The 14,367-nt window shown below is 48.8% G+C and overlaps 1 protein-coding gene across 2 annotated transcripts in view; it reads left to right on the top strand.

Moving 5' to 3' along the window:
• The first annotated feature begins 12,946 nt into the window (after positions 1–12,946).
• LOC138503946 (ras association domain-containing protein 8-like) overlaps positions 12,947–14,367 on the top strand; it is a 453,289-nt gene continuing 451,868 nt past the window's right edge. The window contains exon 1 of one of the 2 annotated variants that reach the window (XM_069624064.1): positions 12,947–13,151. The gene's annotated coding sequence lies outside the window, so the exon portion shown is untranslated. The remainder of the gene's footprint in view (positions 13,152–14,367) is intronic. The other variant, XM_069624060.1, reaches the window with a different exon arrangement.

Below are 14,367 nucleotides of genomic sequence, written 5' to 3'. Positions count from 1 at the left end.
TGTCCTAACGATGGCCAACCAATTTGTCTCCCAACAGATTATACCTCCCAGACTGCGGAAGCAGCCGGCGCTGCAACAGACGCACTAGCAACCTCACCCCCTGGAAATGTTCCCCGGCGACTCGATATATATTAAGTATTTTGTGCGCTGGTGGTGTGAGCCCAGATATAACGGTCCTTTCCCGGTCATTTACACCACTCCCCTTGCTGTCAAAGTTAAGGAGCTGCGGTTTTGAGTGCACCTGTTTGATGTCCACAAAGCACCCAAACCACACAGCAAACCAACAAAGTGTCCCACGTCCATAGCACCCAGAGTGCCCCTCCAGTCCTGCACATGGGCCCCATTTAAAACATGTGAGGAAATATACCCCAATATCCCCATTCAAGCCCACATAAAGCTGCTACACATTACATTTGCACAGGGAGTGTACTCTCACACTCTCCCATACTCTTTCTCTCTCTCTCTCTCTCTCTCTCTCTCTCTCTCTCTCTCTTTCTTTTGTTTTAAACATATTCCTTTCTAGATATTTTTTGCCATAGACCTAGCTGGATCTGATCATTCCATTTATATTAAGAAAAGTAACGTTTATGGCACCTTATCAAAGTTCTCTAATTCGTATTTATTTGCTATGCATTACATTGCTGGGTTGTTTGCCATGTTTATGTTTGGATTAGGTATCTAACTAAGAGGCACTTTTATATAGTTGGGGGATATTAAAAGGGCGGAGTACACAAACAAATGCTGCTATTAATGGCTCTGTACAGTATGTAAATATTATCAAGAGTACCAACCTCAGTGTGTCCCCATTTTTCTAACACACACCACCATGGCCACAGACCCCCTTATCAATATCCAAGGTAAGAGTATTAAAAGAGTTAGTAGTAGTGATGAATATGATGCTTTTATTGATATATGTTTTAATACTATTGGCGCTTATAATGATGTATATAACAAAGCTTCAGCCCATAAAAAGAGGCATGTTAGAAGGTCCATGTATGACAATTACCGTGGACTTGGTTTAGATACACTAGACGACATGCACCATCCAGAACTTTCAAATAGTTGGTACGCAGACATGAGCTCACAGGGGAAGAGGATGGTGCATTCTAGTTGTTATGTGTGTTCTTTGATACCACACGTGTCGGGAGCACACAAGGTAATGATACCACAAGAAATACCAATTTTAGAGGCTCAATGCCTGGTTCATCTGGCACTGTGTGGGCTGTGAGGCACTTTCCATGCGCGGAGTGTGCAACTAGAAGTTATGGACCCTGATCAGTTGCAATGCAATACAAATCCCAAAAGTATCCAGTGTTTGCAGAGGCCATACCTGAAATTGCAAGGAGTAAAGTATGTGACAAGCAAGTAGCAAGACACATCAATGAGCTGTATGGCAGGAGGGCTACTGGAGTTAAGAGATGAAGTATTGGCCCGAGTGAATACAGCTTGTGTGCCATTCTGGAACCAACATATTGCAAAGTTGACGTGGATTGAAGCAATGGAAAAACTAGTGAAAGTACAAAAACAAGAGACTTATGAACTATATTTTTATAATGAAGGAACTGTTTTTGTAGGGGCCAACCACTGATGCAATAAGTCTGTGCTCATTCCAGACGTTAGAAAAAGGCACTGCTGCAGTAATGGGCTACTATTGGGTGTATTGGGTGTGTGGACAGCAGGAATGTATGCACCTCCCGCCACCCTGTAGGGGCTACTGCTCACTGGCCACGTTGCACTCAGCGCTTCTCGTGATCCCTGAAGACCACCTCGAACTGGGATCGAAGAGCTTGCTTGCCTCAACCCCAGCTCTAACAGTAGGGGGGCCCACCAGAAGCCCGTTGCAGCCCCATATTCTGTATCTTACCTGAAAAAGAAAAGAACAAGTTGTGCAGGAAAAGACGATCGAACTACCTGTCTTAAGACTCCTCTGAATTGCTCAAAGAAATACCCAACGAATATAGACTGTTCCATAAAGAAGAAAATGTTTATGCATCTCTGTTACTGCCTGGAGTTCAGACAGCCGCATATGCCAAGCGTGTCCAAATTGTGCATTGGGAAGTCATACAGCTGGCCAATGACACGGAACAAGGCCTCAACACGATCAGTGTCAAGGTGCGTGCCATAAGATTGATAACCCTCCAGAACCGATATTTTCTCGACCTGCGTACTGCAATGGAAGGAGGGGTTTGGTGTGAAATTGTCGATTCTTGCTATACATTCATGCCCCCAAACAACACAGAGAATGGCTCCCTGGCACAAATAATAGGAGCACTGCACACCCTCGGATCGCACATGCAAACCGAAGCTGGCATACAAAAGGATGACTGGTTCGATTACCTTTTCTCATGAGCACCCTACTGGATGGGGGTGATCATGAAACTGTTGGTACCAGTGATAGTGTTCATTTTGGTGCTTTTTTGCATTTGCCAGCTGGGATTCCAATGTTCCTAACAGTGCCATGATGATGTTTTCAATTGGGCTATCGGGTGCACCTTGTGGTGCAAAACACAGTGCTGCCCAAACAGATAACCCAAACCAACTATGCATGGTTGTGATAGAACAGAGCTTGAACCCCCCTGGCACTATCACTACACCCCCAACTGACCCTGAGTATTATACAGAGCATTGGTTTGGGAAAGAGAGAGCGAGAGAGAGAGAAAGAAAATCTTTATTCAGAGATATAAATTCCAATTAAAGATGAGCATTGGGTTGATTTTGCAGGTGATGGGGGTGCATATATATGACTTGCACCCCTGAGGAGTATGCACAATCTGTCCAGAGCTTGCGGCACGTATGTAGGGCATGGGTTCCAAAGATGGGATCACCACCTTAATGAGAAGCTGAAAGGTTGGAGGAGGAACGTTGGTGGGGAACAAACAACAATGGGCATAGTGGGGAATTTGTTAATGTAGAATTAACGAAACGGGGGAATGTTGGGAAGGGGAGATGACCATCCCACACCCCCAAGCAGTTTAGGATAAGGCAAAGACTGTGAGATGTAATGCAAGAGACCAGAGGGGAGAGGGGGTGCGCCTAAAGTCCTTTACACAATTATATTATTCACCAGCCTCCCATCCTTCTGACTGTACCACCTTCAACCTGTCTCACTTGGACTCCCTTTCTCACCACCCACAGCAGTCCCTTGTGGCTGCAACTGTGTTATCTAGTTTGCCTAAAATTCTAACTTTGCTTTTGCCCTGCGGCTGCAACTGAGTTATCTAGTTTGCCTAAAATTCAAACTTTGTTTTTGCCCTGCGGCTGCAACTGTGTTATCTAGTTGACCTAAATTCAAACTTTGTTTTTGCCCTGTAGCTGCAACTGTGTTATCTCTGGCCCAGTGACTGTATTGTGATATCCTGTCTTGCTGTCTGACCCTCTCCACCTCCTCTGCCCTCACCATCATGCCGCCTCTTTCTCTCCCTCTCCTCTTCTTCCTCTGTCGCATCACCTATGATGCTCTCAGTTTCACCTATCTACTCTAACTGCTTCTCCATTGACTATGCTTCGCTCTCATTAAGTCTGGCTGGAAGAAGTTCAAAAAGAACATCTTGGCTTCTCACCCTGGTCTCCCTATCGCTGACACCTACACCAGCGTTTCCTCCAGACAGACCCTCACTGACATCCTCTTTGTCGATCCTCAGCCAGACCTATGGACTCTTCACATGGTCTTTGTGCTTTCCCCTTTCTCTTCTTCTCCCATTAATGGTGGCACCAGGTGGGAGGCCCTCCTGGCCTCCTTCCACTCCTCCATGGTCATCACTAATGTCTATCTAAATGGCACTGTCTTGGTCCAAGGTCCCAGGCCAATCTCCTCCTCTTTGATAGACACATACCGCACCTCATCAATTACCTTTCTTCCCCTGCTGTCCCGTTTCTCCCTCCTTCAGCTTTCTTGCCTCCCCCCTCTGCCTCCTCCTTAACTACCTTGCCATCTCCTCCTTCCTCCTCTGCCCCCTCAGGCAGTTTCTACACCTCCACAGGGCATACCTCTGATTTGTACCCCTTCCCAGAAGTGTTTCAAGGTTCACAACGTTCTCCATCTTGACACTCTGAACTCTCGCTGAGCTGTTAAACACTCCTCTGACATCTGCCACCTCCTGGAAGAACTCGACGTTGATGTCCTCGGTCTCATTGAGACATGGTTCACGGCCAACTATGTCACAAGCTTTGACACTCTCCTCTCTGTTGGCTACAAGACACTCTCCCTCCCAGATCCAACCGTCCCAGTGCGGGTGTAGCCTTGATCTGCCCGCAGTGGATCCCTTCCTCTGTGATTCCTACGCAGGGCTACCCCTCCTTCAAATGCCTTGTCTGTAGGCTCTCTCTCTCCTGGTCACTCTCTCACCATAGCTACTATCTATAGGCCACCTAGTCAGACTACTACCTCTTTCTTCTACGAGTGGGCTGACCTCGTCTCCTCCCTCTTGGCATCGACCACTCAACTCCTCCTCCTTGGCGACCTCAACATCGACCTGGATGCTTCCTGTCCTTCCTCTGGACTCTTTTGTGACCTCTGCGAATCTCTCTCCCTTTCTATTCTACCCTCTGGCTGAACACACTCTGCAGGGCACACTCTTGATGCTATCATCTCTTCCGACCTCCCCCTCTCTAACCCTCTCACCACCCCTCTCTCCTGGAGCCACCACTTTCTCCTTTCCTCCCATCTCTCCCCCCCTGCCCCGCAGGCCAAGCCAGCCCAGCACTGCCACCTACCTTCTCGGTCATCAGGCCATCAAGGCCCATGAAGCGTGTGTCAGTTGAGGCTTTCGCTGCCACCTTCTCTCCCCCTCCTCTGGCTGACTCCCATCCTGACACTGCCCTCTCCAAGCTCCACTCTGCTATCTCAGACACTCTCAATGTTCTTGCCCCTGTCATGAGGATCTGCTTGAAGCCCAAAGCCAAATGCAACTCTAGGTACGACTCAGACCTCATCACCCTTATACACAAGTGTAGGGTGGCTGAGAAGAAATGTCAGGCTGCTTGTGCATCCTCTGACAAACTGGCCTGCCGCCTGCTTCAAAGGCAATATCGGCTCTCTGTCCGCACTAAGAAGAGAGCTCACATCCAAGCCCGCATCTCTGCAGCATCTAACAACTTGGGCAAACTTTTCAAAATCTGCAAGGAGCTGGCCAATCCAGCTGCAGTCTCTACCTCTCTTGTCCCCTCTCAGGCCCTCTGCACGGCCCTGGCCTCTCATTTTATCTCAAAAACCTAGGACATCCTGTCCACCCTCTCATCATCCCCTCCTCTTGCTGCTGCCTCTCCTCCCCCTTTCTCTTCCTTTCCTCAGTTCTCCCCTGGCAAGATTACTAGACAAGTCTGATCTATGAAAGTCTTGTCCAAACAGGTTCTTCCCTGTTTGTCCAAAACCATCAAGGACCATATTGACACTCTCGCTCCTGCCCTGGCCGAATTCTGCAACCACTCCTTCGCCACTGGAGACTTCCCCTCCACTCTAAGCACTCACTTGTGCACCCTCTTCTTAAGAAACCCACTGCCGACCCCTCCTGCCCGGCTAACTATCGCCTGGTTTCTATCACTCCTTTCCTGGGAAAACTCCTGGAAAAGCTGGTCATATCCCAGCTTAACCTCCACACCAACTCTGTTGGATGCCTCCATGACCATCAGTCTGGCTTCAGAGCTGCCAGAAGCGCAGAAACTGCTCTGCTGAACATCCGTGAAGACCTGCTCTCTAATCTTGATTCTAACCTCCCCTCTGTCCTCATCCTACTCAATCTCTCTTCTGCCTTTGATCCGGTCAACCATGCCATCCTGCTCAACCGACTCTGTCATAACCTGGGTATCACTGACCAGACCCTGGCCTGGCTAACTTCTTTCCTCTTTGATCGATCCTCCGAGGTCCAACTTAAATCCTTCCTTTCCTCTATCTCATGTTCTACATGTGGTGTTCCATAGGGGTCTAACCTTTCTCCCTGGCTTTACAACCAATACCTGGCACCCCTTGCCCACTGCATTTCAGTTCTCTGCTCCAACTTTCAATGCTATGCGGATGACACTCAGCTCGTTTTCAGGCTTGGCTTCCCTCTGACACCTCCGCTCCCTCTCTCATCTCTGATTGTCTGTCTGTAATCCAGGAGTGGTGTGCCGCCAACAACATCTGCCGTAATGCCATTAAGACAGAGATCCTCCTCATCGGGACTCCTGCACCTTCCTTTCCTGTCACTCTCTGGCTGGCCTCCCTTGGCCCTCTTCCCGCTCCCACCTGTGAGGCTAAGAACTTTGGGGTCATCTTTGACTCCACACTCTCCTGCTTTCATCTCATCTCTGTTGTCTCTAAGAAGTCAAACTACCAACTGCACCTCCTCAGGGGCATTCTTCCTTTCCGCTCCTTCCCCCAGAAGCACAATATCTCTAGAGCTCTGGTTCTCTCTAGGCTGGACTACGGCAACAGCCTCTTTCTAAATCTGCCTGCTGCCACTCTTTGCCATCTGCAACTCATCCAGAACAAGACCGCGAGCCTGTGTAGAGATTTCAGGGCTGGAGAGATACTGTCCCTGGACTTGAGGCCAAAGATAAGTTTTGCAGTCCTGTTCTGGATTATTTGCAGAGGGGAGAGGTTAGAGGAAGGCAGATTGAGAAGGAGGCTGTTGCAGTAGTCCAGCCTAGAGATAACCAGGGATCTGGAGACAGTGAGCTTCTAGGGGAAAGTGAGAAATTGAAGAGTCCCTTTGAGGAGGTGCAGCTGGTAGTGGGACTTCTTGGCGACGTCCGAGATGTGAGGAGAGAAAGAGAGAGTGGAGTCAAAGATGACACCAAGGTTTTCTGCCTCGCAGGAAGGCGAAGAAAGAGAGCCAAAGATGGGCAGGCAAAGTGAGAGAGGGAAAGCAGGGGTCCTAATGAGAAGGATCTCCGTCTTACTGGCATTAAGGCAGAGATTGTTGGAGGCGCACCAATCCTGATTCGCTGATAGACAGTCAGGAATGAGCGAGAGAGGAGAGGAGGCTGAGGGCAGTCTGAAGGAAAGCTGAGTGTCATCCGCATAACACTGAAAGTTAGAGGAGAAGGTAGAGATGAGGTGGGCCAAAAGGGCCAAGTAGAGGTTGAAAAACCAGGGTGAGAGGATAGAGCCTTGGGGAATGCCACAGTTAGATACAGTGGTCGAAGTGGGCGAGAGCGGTCGGGAGCGGTGCTCCTATACTTTTTTAAATTACCTTGTACAGCTCCTATACTTTTATTTTAAAAAGAAACCGTTCCGGAATGGTTTTGTTTTAAAATAAAAGTGTAGGAAGAAGTTGAAACCTTCACTTTCAGTGCACTGCACTGAACGTTCCCTTAAACACCAGGTTCAAGTGTTTGGGGGGTGTATTGTGTGTGGGGGGATTATGGCAATGGGGTTTGTGGGGAGCAGGGGCAGGCCAGCAGGGAACATAGTTCCACTACTTCTTTTCGTACACTTCGACCACTGGTTAGATAGAGAGGTGGTGGAATGAAAGGGACCAAGTTGGACCTGGGATAGGCGGTCCAAGAGGAAGGAGGACAGCCACTCCAGGGCCTGATCCGTGATGCCCAGGTTCTCACGGAGTCAATTAATCAGGATGGCGTGGTTGACCGTGTCGAAAGCAGAAGGGAGATCAAGGAGGATGAGGACAGAAGGAATGCTAGAATCAAGGTTAGAGAGCAGATCTTCACGGGTATTCAGGAGAGCAGTTTCCGTGCCTCTGGCAGCTCTCAAGCCAGACTGATGGTCATGGAGACAACTAACAGATTCAGTGTGGAGTGTAAGCTCGGAGATGGCCAGCTTTTCCTAGAGTTTGCTCAGGAAAGGGATGATGGAGATTGGGCAATAGTTTGCTGGGCAGGTAGGATCGGCAGACAGCTTCTTGAGGAGGGGGTGCACAAGGGAGTGCTTAAGGGGAAAGGGGAAAGTTCCAGTGGATGAAAGAGTGATTATGGAAATCAGCCAAGGCTGAAGCAATGGTGTCAATATGGTCCTTGATGGTTCTGGAGGAGCAGGGGATCACCTCTTTGGACGACACTTTCATAGATCTGACTTGTCTTGCAACTTCGTCAGGTGTTGTCAGAGAGAAAGAGGAGAAAGGAGGAGGAGGGGGAGAGATGGCCAAAGGGAGGCCGAGAGAGGAAGAGGGTTAGGAAGAGTATGTAGAGGACAGGATCTCCTGAGTTTTAGGGGAGAAGTGAGAGGCCAGAGCCGTACAGAGGGTCTGGAAGAAAACAGGAGAGGCAGAGACTGCAATAGGATTGGCCAGTTCCTTGCAGATTTTAAAGAGTTTGGCTGTGTTGTTAGAGGCCGTAGAGATGCGGACTTGAACGTGTGCTCTCTTCTTGAACAGGACAGAGCATCTGTGTTGCCTTTTGAGCAGGCGGCTGGCCAGTTTGTCAGAGGATGCCCCCAAAGCCCTCCACTTCCTCTCAGCCACCCTGCACTTGCGTTTCAGGACGGCAAGGTCGGAATCATCCCAAGAGTTTCCCTTAGAGGTAGGCTTCAGCCGGATTCTCATGACAGGGGGAAGGATGTCCAGGGTGTTGGAAATAGAAAGATGCAGATTAGAAAGGGCTGTGACAGGATGTGAGTCAGCCGCAGGAGCAGGAGGAGCAAATAAAGTAAAGGCAAAGGCATCCACTGACACGCTTCATTGTCTGAATAACCAAAAAGGTAGGTGGCAGTGATGGGTGGAGAGGGGACTTTGCCTGATTGATATAGAGTAGAAAGTGGTCAGTTCAAGAGAGAGGAGTGGTGAGAAGGTTAGAGAGGGGGGTGTCTGAGGTGATGATGACATCCAAAGTATGTCCAGCATAGTGTGTCGAGCCAAAGGGCAGAAAGTAAAGAGAGAGAGTCGCAGAGGTTGCAGAAAAGTTCAGAGGAGGGATTAGAAGCATCCAGAGGGATGTTGAGATCTCAGAGGAGGAGAAGTTGAGAAGTAGAGGCAAGGAGAGAAGAGGAGAGGTCGGCCCATTCACAGAGGAAGAGGGAGACCTGGCCAGGTAGCCTGTAGATGGTGGCCACAGTTAGAGAGAGGCCAGGCGAGATATACAGCCTGAAGGCCAGGCATTCAAAGGAGGAGTAGGCCTGCATAGGGATGACAGGGGTTAGGTCCCACTCCGGAATGATCAGGGCTACTCCACCTTCAGGACGGTTTGCACTGGGTTCAGAGAGGCTCTTGTAGCCCACATGGAGGAGAGTGTCAAAACTTGTGATAGAACTCGCCGTAAACCATGACTCGGTGAGAGAAAGAACATCTAGGTCAAGTTCTTCGAAGAGGTGACAGGTGTCAGAGGAGTGTTTGACAGCAGAACAAGAGTTGAGAGTAGCGACGTGGAGCAGGTTGCCACATTTGAAAGACTTCAGTGGAGGGATACAGGCTTGAGGCACACCCTGCAGAGGTGGTAGAGGGGCCTGAGGGTGGGCAGAGGAGGAAGATAAGGGTGCCAGAGAGGTGGTGGGAGAAGTAACAGGAGAATGGAGGAAGTTGATAAGACGCAGAAAATGCCTATCAAAAGGAGGATATTGGGTCGAGAGCCATGAACCTAGACAGTGCCATTCAGCAAGACATTAATGATGGTCTTGGAGGAGTGGAAGGGGGCCAAGAGGACCTACCACCTAGTGCCACCGTTAATCAAAGAGGAGAAAGGAGAGAGAGAACAGAGACCATATGAAGGGTTCATAGGTCTGGAGATGGGACGACAAAGAGGATGTCAGTGAGAGTCTGTCTGGAGGAAGCACTGGTATAGGTGTCGGCGAAAGGGGTGCCTGGGTTGGAGACCAGGGTGTCCCTCTTGAACTTCTCCCTTCCAGACTTAGTGAGAGGGATAGGGTAAAAGATGGAGTAGCAGTTAGAGAAGATGGAAGGGACAGAGAGCACCTTAGGGAGTGCGAAGCAGGTAGGTGGAGGAGAAGGGGGTGAGAGAACAGAGAGATGAACAGCCCTGTGGCACACAACTCAGAATGCGCAGCGAGAGGGGGAGGAGTAGGGGGGCCGAGGTCACAACAAAGGAAGACACAGGAGGGGAACAAGTAACTCACAAAAATGAACGGCACGCCTTCTGGGGGTGGCCACAGTCACAAGGATTTGCGAAAACACCCAGATTCGACTTTTCCAGAAGGGAAAAAAGGCTAATTTTTTTAGCACAGCACAATACAACACACCCACATTCGACTTACCGGATCAGTCGCACCAGGTCGATGGCTGCAGGCTACGCGCTACCACGGCAGACACCGGCAGACACCACTGGAGCTGTCCTTAGACTGTGGTCCTTGGCTGAGAGGGCTGCCACAACAGGGGGTGCCTTGAGTGGCCGATTTAAATGACCCGCCAACCAATGGGAGCGCGGTGGGAGGGAGGGAGCGAGGGATAGGGAGGCCAACAAACAAGGAAGCAACTGGGACAAAGGGAGGTTGGAGAAGGCACACATGTGCTGCGGCGCGAGAATAAAACTTTTACAAATGCACAACTTACTGTGCCACAGAGCACCTGTCCTCACCCAGGCACCAGAGAAGTTGACGTTGGTATTGCCTGATGATGGTGGAGATGTCTTTTTTATTTTATTTTTTATTTATTTGAATTAATTGTGGGGACAGAGGGAGAAAACACATGTCAGTGTATGCTCACCTGTTGTCGAGCAGGGGTTCGGTCCCTGGGTCCTCCTGGTCCGAACAGGCCCAAACAGGAATTGCCCTTCTCTTCATCTGCCCTTCGCTTCGGATGCCCGGGTCGAGCGACGCCCTTTGTCTAAGAGTTAAGAGCAGAAAGGAAGAGGCAGGTCTAAAAAGGTGGGTGGTGCTTAGGCCAGGTGACCTAGATCCACTTGCACTTGCTCACCAACTGCATAGGAAAAGATGCTGGATGGCTGTTTAAGTATGGAAAAAGAATGACAACCAGGAAGACACCAACACTTTAAAGTGATTGACAGGTGGGAGGGCTTTGGCCAGGTGACCTAGATCCACTTTCACCTGCTCACCAACTGACCAATGATGTCACTGATGATGAAATGTGCCTTGTTAACGTGCTGCTCATGCAGATTTTGGCAGAACGTTCGGCGCAGCAGAGCTCTTTGCTGGCGTACTTGCATTATTTAGGAATAAAATACTTGTTATCCTTGCAGGAGGTGTCTTGGGCCTTTTTTCCCTAGCGGGTTGTATTTTATCTGGTATGAGCGTTCGGGGCATTCCTACAAAGGTAAGGCTGTTTTTTTCTTTTGCACTAGAGTACAGTTATGGAGAAATACCATACGAGTAGAGGCATTTTTCCATCTTGTGATTGTGAAATCCTGTCTGAACTACATTATGAATTCTTTGGTAGGTTTGCGTATGATGAATGTTTTTTAAAGACAGAGCAGTTTTGGTCGAGAATTTTTAATACTAATGAAATTTCGTTGAATATTGCAATTTTAAGCTTTTGGGAAAAGATTTTAAAATAGATTATTGATTTTACGTGTGAAGGCTTTTTGCTTATGCATTTTATATTACAATGATGTTGTCTTGGATTAACTTGCTTGTATTGTAATTAATAATTTTTAAATGTTACTGCAAACGTTTGTTATAAACTATATGCAATTAAATAAATTAATATGAGGAGGGACATAAAGTTTGTAGGTGTTGTTTGGCTATTTTCCCACCTATTGACTGCCCATGTCCATGCTAATCCCTGAAGCCATTCCCACCAGCTTCCTGCCGATCCCAGCCCAAAACACATCCCCTCACAATCTCTTTGAGCTACCTGTATGAAGCATTACCATCAAACTTTGTGCTGGACGGGCCTGCCAGTGTTTTTTCAAAGCAGTCTTCTGAGAGTTAAGGATGTAATCGGAGCTGTAAACCTAGTGGTGTAATAAAAATGTCTTAACCAAATATTCCTTCAGCCACTCTTTTATAAGCGCTAGGCGTGTCCTTCACTAAAGCCTTGTTAAAAACAAGCATTGCCAAAGCCAACAGTTTTGGCTTGTATATAAGTATTAGGCATTGGCTAGGCACTGCTATTATATGGCCTGGTACTTGCACCATTTTACAGCTGCTGCCATCGATGGCCACTTAATACCACTACGAGAGTGCTTGGCAAATGCCTTTCCAATGCCTACATAAAAGCCACAACGGCTGGCATTGACAACGCTTGTTTTACCTTGTACCTCCAGGGTCGGCCTGCCACCTCAGTCCATACTGCCTCAATAGTTTCCCATCTCAGAGGGCGGGTGGCCTGCTTTATATCCCACGGCCTCCATTTTGTGCTAGACCACACTCTCTGTCTTCTGTGATGAAGGATTCCTTGCGCCAGTTTCCCTCTGAATGCACGTGTTATGCCACTGAGAGAGCATGAGACACAGGCTGTAGTGCTTGCGAGGGTCTTTCCCATCGAGACCTTCTTGCAGCCAAGGCAGGTCTCATAGGTTCGGATCGTTCTGTGATTTATAATGTGTTCTCGTTTCTAGCCCTGAAATATGTGATACAGAGAAGGACTCCAAGGAGCTGGCGAGCCGGGCAGAGATGATGCACGAAAGAAAACTTAATTACGAGTTCAAAACGAGATTGGTATGAATGATGGGTAGAGAGTGAGTCACTTGTCAGTCTAACCTGACATGCGACAGTCGCTGCCTCCTCCGCAGAGGCCTTCGAAAACATCCGACGTGTAGGTAAATCGCCTGCAGGCCTGTCTGCCCACTGTCTATTCTGGTGGGCGCACTCCCCCACCGCCTCTCGCTCCTTCCTTTTTTGTACTCAGTAAATGGGGAACGGTAATAGTGGCGCAACCAACCCCTTCAACCCCCTACCCACACACACGCACAAAGCCTTCGCCGCCCCCTGCTCCGTTTCCCTGGACACTGCCATGCTCTTCCCTCTCAGACACACAACAGGCACTTTGGAAGCACATGAGTGGGCCCACCGCGGACCCTGATTGGACGCGAGCCGCTTTTTGAACGGTTGGGTGTCCGTGGCAACGGGAAGCAGGCCCTCTCATCCTCTGTGCATGCCCGTCAGACAGAGGGTCTGGTGGGCGCCCAAGTACCAGGCGGCAAAACGCAGCAGCAGCAAGCGGACATCGGACACCCCCAGAGCAGCGGCGATCTTGCCCCGGCCACCCCACGCAGGCACGCGCGAACCCCTTCCTCCCGCGGGAGGGTCAGCTTGGCCTACGTCACCGAGGGAACATCGATTGGGACCAGTCCACTAACCAGCCAAGGTACTGCCAGAGAGTGTGTGTGCCAGAGAGAATTGTTGTGTGAGGTGTCCGACTTGTTCCGCCCGACTTCAACTCATTATTGGCTCGAGTGACTTCAATTCAGTGTGTTGTTCTTTCGAACCTTCTTGGTTGAACACGCATATCACAGAAGAAGATAGCCACGTGCACGCTCTCAAAATCTAAAACACGTGTCCTCGGGCACCTGCACGCGAATTCTCACAAGCACTCAAAGTGCATAACGCAGCCCCTCGCATCATGCAAACTATTCTATCAAGCAAGCACAGACACTGCTATTTCACTCGCCTCGAACATATTTACTCCCGCACCAGGCCGGCTGAAGATGTGTCCCGGTTGCTAGGGGCCCATTTTAACATGCTGTTTTTCGGGGTTCCCCTTGCTGTACAACTGGGAAAATAATCCGATGTATCATGTTGTGAAAGTAGCAAATACTTTATTGCGGCTTGCACCAATCACAAAATAAATTCTCCATACAAACATACACTAGTGAGACGTTATTAAACAAGTACCATTTCAATTGTTATCTTAAAATGCCCAGGAAAACACCTCAAAACATTCTACAAATAAAAACGTAATTACATTTTTCTTTCCAAAGGTTTAAATGAAGCAGAACCATATTCACATTAGTAAGTTACGAAATGTACATCAACATAAGAATGATGGACCATTGCAAATATTTCCTTAATTTTTCAGCCTACACGCGTTTCGACACACAGGTGCCTTTATCAAGGCAAGATGCATTCCAGGTAATATCCTATTTGTTAGGGCTAGTGATTCTTAAAACGTGGCAGGTGTTAGTATTAAATAAGCAATCTGGTCAATAGTTCAATGAATTCAGAGCAATAGCGCAGAAGTAGTCTCTACATTGCAAGCGCAGTGGCTCTTTCTCCTTATATAACCCTAAGTAGGGAATCGACGCAGCATTCACCATTTATTACAAATAAATTGCTTTCTCACAACCCGCCCACCCCCCTCACCGTACAACGGGGAAAACAGCCCCAGTGTACCCTGGGGTTCAAAGAATAGTTGCAGATTATCAGAGGACAACCAGCCAGCGGGCAGGTGAAGCAGCCAGCGGGCAGGTGAAGCAGCCAGCGGGCAGGTGAAGCACTAGATATCCGCTGGAAAGCTATTAATCGCTCTCTGCCAGCAGGGTACTAAGGTCGGGAAACCAGAGTAAAAGGCCAATGACGGTATA

This window comes from Ambystoma mexicanum, chromosome 11 (assembly GCF_040938575.1).
Source record: "Ambystoma mexicanum isolate Mex_15411 chromosome 11, UKY_AmexF1_1, whole genome shotgun sequence".
NCBI classification, from domain to species: Eukaryota; Metazoa; Chordata; class Amphibia; order Caudata; family Ambystomatidae; genus Ambystoma; species Ambystoma mexicanum.
Note: the sequence above shows the minus strand (reverse complement) of the source record. Positions and strands in the feature narration are given on the sequence as shown.